The sequence below is a fragment of the Charadrius vociferus genome, unplaced genomic scaffold, assembly GCF_000708025.1.
Source record: "Charadrius vociferus isolate BGI_N301 unplaced genomic scaffold, ASM70802v2 scaffold375, whole genome shotgun sequence".
In the NCBI taxonomy this organism is placed as follows: Eukaryota; Metazoa; Chordata; class Aves; order Charadriiformes; family Charadriidae; genus Charadrius; species Charadrius vociferus.
The window spans coordinates 1,665,468-1,673,810 of record NW_009648440.1 but is presented as its reverse complement, the minus strand read 5'-3'; positions in this window follow the sequence as shown (position 1 = coordinate 1,673,810).

Here is an 8,343-nt window from a genome sequence, read left to right as displayed (position 1 = left end):
GGGCTCAAATAACTCTAAACCAGATTTTTCACAATGTCACTGATGTGTTGAACAACACCCAGCAGCTTATAATCATAACCTCCTTCTTTTGCATTATATTTCCTTGCTGTAATCAATTTAAATACTCATCATCACATAAGCCTCACTCCTCACCTCCACAAAATGCTTTCCAAAACACAGCAGCAAATAAACAGTTGATAAAAAAAAGGCATCGTCGCCAAGTACACTTTTGACAAGCTTTGGAGGGAGACAGGAAGCAAGACTGAAGATCACTGCAGGGAGCAACAGGGAAAAGGAGAAAAGAAGAGCTCATTACAAAAACCTAAATTAAAAAAAAAAACAAACAAAACAAAACAATAAAAAAACTCCTAGAAAAAGGAGGAACTCTGTGATTTTGCAGAGGTGCTGGAGGACAGGATAATATTCTATTTGCAGCCCTGTTTTCTTCTGGTAGATCCATTATCAAACGCAGGGGTTATGGTGCAACATAATCTGAAGCTCTTAAACACATAAGCTTGATGTGTAATTCTTCCTGCAGTCCTGGGTGAAGCATCATGTGTCTTAGTAGCAGAGCATCAGGTGACATCACCACACTAATATAGATTTTCCTTTGGGTGATGTATACGCTAATGTCAAACAAACACACTTGCCAAAAGCTAAATGTAAATATCTTCCTACAAAAGCAGCTTCTCACAGAGTTTGTGTTGGCCTGGATCTATAACATATATTCCGAACATATTTTAGCTTTAAGAAAGTTGTTTTAATGGAAAAAAAAATGCATTTTAAAAGTTACACAATGTACTGCTTTAACTACAATTATATATTTTGAATATGTTTGGTTACTTTGTAAATTTATGTCTCCAGCAATTAAAAGTTGAAAGAAACAGAGTAAAGAGGAGCAACTAACAAATGAGGGAACATAACGTTCTCATGTTCACTAGCAATACTGGCTTCAAGGGGCTTTGCTGCAGGTAAACCTTGTGATTGTATGTGTACGAAAGAGAACTCAAATTATGGTGAGTCACTTGCTCCATATTTTCATTTGTCTGGTTGTGTCCTGATGTTTGCTCTCATTGTCCTCATGCAGCTTGTCTCAAACCACGTTTGCAAGAGAAAGGGTTTGTCAGCTTTCCTTTGAGGCTGGCTGCCACTCACTGAAGGACCCTCTCGCTGTTCACGTCTGCATAGATACACCTGCCTATTCACTGTGTCAAGTCTCTATTACTTTTTTCTCATTTTTCTGTTCTGCAACATTTCCTAGTTTTATTGACTGGTTTCTCATTGACTCAAAAAGATCAAAAGAAAAATGTGCTTGTGTGTAGTATTTGATCATTCCTGTCTTATTAGAGAAAATGTACAGATACTCTAGGAAGTGTCAGATGGTTAGATTAGCAACAACTGAAGCCCGATTCCTCTTTTTTTGTTACTGATTTAACTAGCGTGTTCTCTAAATGCTACGAGGTGCAATATTGAAGGCCACAAAGGCTTTTCATCTGGGGGAGAAACGTAAAGGGAGAGGCAGAATTCTCTCACAGCAATTAATAACCACAATGCATCCAATACACAGCAATATAGGCAATACCCACCCTGGAGAGCTGTCAGGGTTGCTATTTCATGACACACGCCTCCAAAACAAGGTGTTTTCTCTGAACAACTTTGTATAACCATGTAGCCAGTGCTGACAGATGGAATAAATGGGGGAGCAGAGAAGCTCCCCGGATTGGCGATTAGTTATTCAAAACTGGGCACAGTGCAATAGTAGAGCGTCCAGGTGTGGTTTTAACCCATCCCAGTATGAACCTGTATGCAACTCAAAACATCGCTGTACTTAGAGCCACTTATAAACTGAAGTTTAAACTTCCTAGTCTCTAATTACGTCTGTTTGTTCAAACTGAGATTTTCCCATTGCTCTTCTCAAGAGTCCCAACTATTTTACTAGCTGACTCGGTGAATAAGGCAATTGAAGCTACACGAGCATCTACTCCGTAATTCTCAACTGATACAGAGCCACAAGCAATAGCAGTTTACTCTAGAGAAAAGCCTAGAAAAAAAGCAGGTTTCCCACCGTTTGTTGTCTAGAGAGGTGCTGAGTAGGTTTAGATGAGCTGGCAACAAAAACTGTCTTGCTTCTATGGAAGTGGTCTAGCCCTGCAACAGATAAAGCGAACTCCCTAAAATCTTCAGCATAGACTTCTTTTATTTGTGCTAATAACTACATTAGCATGAGTCTGACTGTAGAGGAGTTGTGTCCTTAAAATCTGGAGATTAATTGATAAATAAAATCAGAAGATGTGCACCAGTTCAGGAATTTCCATACCGTAGCAGGAATCCTAAATGCATCCGATTGCAACTCAACACTGAGGAAAGTTTTTGTTTGAGAAAAAAAAGCAAATGATGACCACTCATGGTATTCCTAAGAATATCACCAATGTAAAAAAAACCAAACCAACTATTGGAAAGACTATTTTAAAATTGTGGTTTACTCTTAGAGCCCTGTGAGACTCACCTATGACATTAGCATAATCTGATAGTGATGTGACATCTCCTTGCAAATCCATCCTTTCCTCAAGGACATCGGGAGAGGTGAAAGCTGACAGCATTTCTGTTACACTGACAGAGCTGTGGGTCAAGCGAGCATCACACCAGTTTAGACGAGGGATGAATTCAACCTTGTGTCGCGACAGCTCCCAAAAGATCCTACAGTAAGCACTGATGCATTCAAGGCTGCACATGTGGCATCACAATGAGATCTCCACGTTGAGGGCAACGTTGAGGACATCTTTCATCCTGGGGCAAACACGGAGCATTGGAAAGATGTTCTGCTACAAAAATTTTGCGACAAGCTGCCATCATCTCCTGCAGGGCAAATACAGGAGTCTGCTGTTGAAGACAAGCCATCAGAGCCTGCCCCAGGTGCTGACAGCGCTTCTTTAACACATCCACTTCTCTAACACAAGCCTTATTCTCAACAACAGCTGCTACTGATCGAGCTGTTACTGATCGGGCATCTTCTTGTCGGCTAAAAGGCAAAAGCAAATCTGTTGGAAACGACATGGCCGAGCATCTTGTGGGCAGAGGGCTAGATCAGCTTCTAGTCCGCTGACTGTGTACTCATATCCGGCACAGTGAGCCAAACGTGCTTTTGTACAGGCCTGGGGAAGACCGATTGATCTTTTGGAGGCAGGAGAGAAGGCTGTGTGATGAATGGGCAAGGCTCGTTTCCAGCCACCTGACCCGCCTGCCATCTAGTGTATGTTCAGGACATATTTCCAGCTCAGCACAGCAGCAGATGGAGAACAAAGAACAAAATTATTCTGGACTAACGTGGCACGTTACTAATAGCGTAGTCTGAAATAGCTTAGCCTTTTCATGCCAGGACCCTGCATTATGTAAACAGGGCATACTCCCCCCAAAACCAGCTTGTCAGTGGCGATTCAGTTACAATGATCATGTTTCTTCTCCAAAACACAGCAGACAAAACCCAGCACTTACTCAGCTGTAAAAGAAGCAACAGATTACATTTTCAACAACCAAGTGTACCACATTTACACATGATAAACTAGGTGTGGGGTTCTAGGTATACTACTTTTTAAATTAGTTATCTGCTGCTTCTATTCAGCTGTCTCTCTGGAACAGAACTGCTTGAGCTAGGTATGCACAGACACTGAAAAATCCAGTGGTCCTCTGCCACACTGAACCCAAGCATTCAGATTAGTATATCAGACATCAGTTTGTTCCCTTCTGTGCCAAACAATCAGCTGTTTTCCATAATTCATCATTTCTGTACACCCATCAATTTTGATTACTTTACTTTAATGAAAGCTTCTCATTTGGAAGGTGAATAAGTAATAAAGGATAGTAAACTTGACTTAAGAAACAAGGATGGAACTGAAAGAAGAATACATCTCTACAGATCTCTCAGTAAATTTTCCATGCAGGTCCGTATTTTCTTGTTTCAGGGAAATCAAATTTGTGAAGGAACAACGAGACATTTTTTATACACACACAGACATATAAAAATATGAGTACATAAAAACTCTTTGTTGATTCATCTCCAAATCCATGGAAGACAGTCACAATTATTTTGGAGTTATCAAACCCAAACTAATACCCATGTTCAACAGTTGTTTAATCTCAAAACCAAGTCACAATGCTTTTGAGATCCAAACACAGACGCCTGTAACCGACAAAGTGCAGGGAACTCTGCACTACGAACAAGCGAGTCATCTCTGGGAACACATTAAAAACAGGCACAGCAGTGTGGAGCTAATTGCTGCATACCTGGGCTAATTAGCTTTTATGCAGTAATGCAGCTACCCTGCCTGTGGATCTGGCAACTAAGACAATGACCTTAAATCGCTGTAATGCTTGAGCAGCACTGTGACTTGCAGTCATCTTCCATGGGACAGAAGACAAAAAGAATTAAGTCAATGTTGTAATGGTCAATGATGAATCCTGTTGTCACTCTGACTTCGATGAATGTAAACATAGGCATATTTTGCTAAACTAAAACATGTATGTGCATGAGATCAGTCTTCTCGGGAACACGACAGGTCTCCCTTGCCCTACTTTTGGTGTCGCACTATCACAGCAGTAATATCATGGCAACTTTCCCTTCCCCATTCCCTTCAATATGCACTTAGGCTAATATCAGCTGCTGGCTGCTGGGACAGTAACATCTCTGAGTCATTGCCTGCAGAAAGGCTTCTAACCAGAAGTTCTTTTGTCTGTGTAACCTTGTGGGAATGAGACAAAAAGATAAACTTATCGTGCCTCTTAGGTTTAAAATATTGCTTTCGAGTTAAGTTGCTTTCTGCCTGACACATACAAGAATGGCTAAATTTTAACACGGACCTGGGGCTCATGTTTCTGTTGTACAGCACGGGGTTGAGCAGACGAAAAGGGAAGCTGAAGCAGAGGAGAGATGGCTGTTACAAGAATCATTCTTTTCGTGTGTTCAATTTTCCAAGAGAACTTGAAAGAAAAAAAAAAAAAAAGCCAATTTCATCTTTGCTTCATTCAGCCACCGCAGGGACCAGGAACAAGTCTGGATCTTTTAGTTTGACTGCACACATTCCCCTCATTTCAACGAGCGGAGTAACAGCAGAAGGTCTCGGTCTCTTTTTTTTTTGCTCTTAAGCAAAAAGAATAGCTCCGCTCACACAGGCTGTAGATCAGGCAGTATAAAGGCTATCAGTCACAAACATTTAGCCAGTTTGTTACATGCATTTAAAAATTAATCGTGAAACTACAGCAATGAAACCTCGCTGCAGCGCTCTGCTATTAAATCTTTGCTTGGGGAATTTTTATGAGGTTTGGATTAGGAAGGTCCTACTGGTCCTATTAGTGGGAAATAATGTGGTTTATTGATATTTTTGTTTCAACAACTGGGTGAAAGTGTCCATTGGGCAAACCCGCCTTCTCCACTTCCCCAGGGGTACCTGTGAATAAATAAGCGTTAAGGCTAGTGTAGTTCATTGTGCAAAGCAGGGACACAAAATGCAAAAAGTAAAGAAAGACTGCTTTTCTTTGTTCAGGGCAAGGGGAGGAGAGCGTGCAAGAGGGGGTCTCCACACATCAGGGCAGTGGGCTGGGGAAGGAGTGGTACAGGCAGCTATAACCTGGACCTCCCTGTGGAAGGGTACTGCAGGAATTTAAAAAGGTGGAAGGAAAACTGGATTCAAATTGTAACTGCAGTGGGTGTAAGGCATAGGGAAGAAAATATTGTCCATTTGTATAAAATACAGATTTGTATGTAAATATTCAACAATAACTTCTCTAGCAATGAATAAGAAATAAATTGCTTATTTGATGTATGATAAAACCATTATTTTGCACAGATGAGGCAGATGACACTTGATTTATGTTGTCTTGCAAAAGCTTCAGACAATTAAGGAGAAAACTGTTCTGAGACTTATTACATTGACAAAATTCTGGTACAGCTAACAGCAATATGATTCACACAAGGATCGTCTGGCATGTAAAGCTCGTTTTAACAGATACCAATGTGACATACATAAAGCTGTCAGGCTTTCTCTAAAGGACAGTCACCCACTTCATGTTTCAAGTGCCAAATTAATTATATTTGACATTTAATTTATAACCTAAGGTATTTTAGGTTTGGAACTTGACTATGATAACAGCAGATTAGAGCAGCGCTCCGTTTGACAGAATCGATTTTTCAAGTTATTTTCCCTGTGTGTGAGGCTCTTGATTCAGATTTTTGTGTATCGAGCTTGCGTACAGGACACTGATACCTCTAAGCAACGTAGGCTTCGTTCGCCTCCTCCCCCAGCCATTCCGTGGTGAATTATTTTGCACTTTGAAGCAAGTTTCTTCTCAGTCTTAATCACAAAGCTCCACCTAATGGAATGAGGGGAGAACTGTGCACAGAAAAAGAAAGGCAGAGAGACACTGCTAAGCACCGTTATCAAGGGAAAACTGCTACACAACCGTAAGCAGTTAATCTCCTCCACCTAATTTATAAAGTCTCCCCTCCCAAGGACTTTAAAACTTTGCAGCGTGAGAAAAGCCAAAAAAAAAAAAAAAGCTTTATCCTTTCATCTGACTGAAATTGTAACCTTTTTATTGTTACCGGTAGATATTTCAATCCATCAACACCAATATTTCACACTGATATGTCTCTACACCTGGATTCCAAAGCATTTAAAAGTTATAAATATAAAAACCTGTAAATGTAGGTATATACTTACTGATAGATGGTTCAAACAATCAATTAGCTTTTTAAAAAAATAGAAAAACATTTCTATCAATTTACCCACTGAAAATGAAGGCTTTCTGTACAATTTTAGCTCATTAATTGATCAATCACACTGGAGCACAGCTGGAACACTAACATTTCAAAATATTGCTGCAGGAAAGGAGCTGAAGAATTAAAATAAAACTCTGCAAAAAGCAATGCCCGTTTCAAGGCAGAGCAATTTGTTGTTTTTAATGAAGTGCTTTGCAGATGTTAATATTAAAGATCGAACAAATTCCTGCAAAACCTTAAAAAGCCACTCACAATTTCAGAATTGCTCCTCACTCAGAGGAAGGCTCTGTGGCCACTTTCAGAATTTTTCTGCAACAGAAGGTACAAATCTAAATGTCACCTTGTATCAAGACAAAGCGTTTCATTGAAGAACCAGGACATTTGTCAGGATCATCTTATTTAAGATGACTAACGCAGTGATAGCCCTGAGTCTCTATTTTGAATTTGTCAGTAGGACAAGACTAGCTTGTTGTTTTTAGTAAAATTGCTAGTTTGGTATTCAATAGTTTTCTATCAAGAATTGCACTTTGACATTTTGCACAAATAGACCTGCCAATCTAAAATTGTTTTAATTTCTAACATTTATGATGAGATGTAGGCGTATGACATCTGCAGCAGAGTATCTTCAATTAGAAAGGTGACTAAATCATGTCTTTAACAAATCTCAAACACTAATGTGCAGTTAAATCACACTTCACGGCCAGCTCACATTCTGTGTTTTTTACCTCTTAACTTCACTACTATCATTAACCATCGTTTATTAAAATGCTTCTCTTAACCCTACTTCTATCCCTCCTCTTCCTTTGATGCCCTTGATCGACGCCTATAATGGCTCGGTTCTGTGTGATCATCCTTCCTTTAGTGCACAAAATCTCTGGTAGCGTAACTCTCTCTGAAAGTTCAGCTTCTCTGCTAAATTTGGCTACGCTTGGACCACAAGTTCAAAATTTACGGAGGGTGAGGAAGGCAGACCTGGTGAACGCATGGATAGACAGCGCAATCTCACGAGCCTTTGGTTCCCAAGAAACCCGAGTGGTGGGAAGAGACACATCTGTCTGATTGACCTGGTGGCATCCCCCAGACACCACCGCCAGACAGCCCACTTGCATTAAGAGATCCATCAAATGCAGAAGCGGCAGCGAAGGACGGGGCAGGCCAGGCCGCCGGGAGGGGGGACGCCGGCCCGGGTGCCGGGTGGCTCCTGCACGCCTCCAGCAACCGGTAGACCCCAGGGCCCGGCGGTAGCGCTGCGAACCGAGGGCTGCATGGGGTTCGCACCACGATCGCGAAAAGCCACCGGCTTTCCTCCTTTTATTTGCCTCTGTCAGGGGCACGGCGATAAACAACAGCTCTCGCCCCTTTCCGGGAAGAAAGTAGCCGTTATTTCCGTTGGGAAGGCGCTACCAACCGACTCTGGCAAGGCCGGCCGTGGAGCGCCTTGCTCCAGAAGGCGGCAGGGCTGCTCGGCCCTCCCCACGCCGATGGCCTGGCCGCGGAGCGGCGAAGAGGCTGCCGGGTCGGTGTTCTCCCCGTCTCCCGGGGCCGGGACTGTGGAGGCGCGGCCCGCGGTG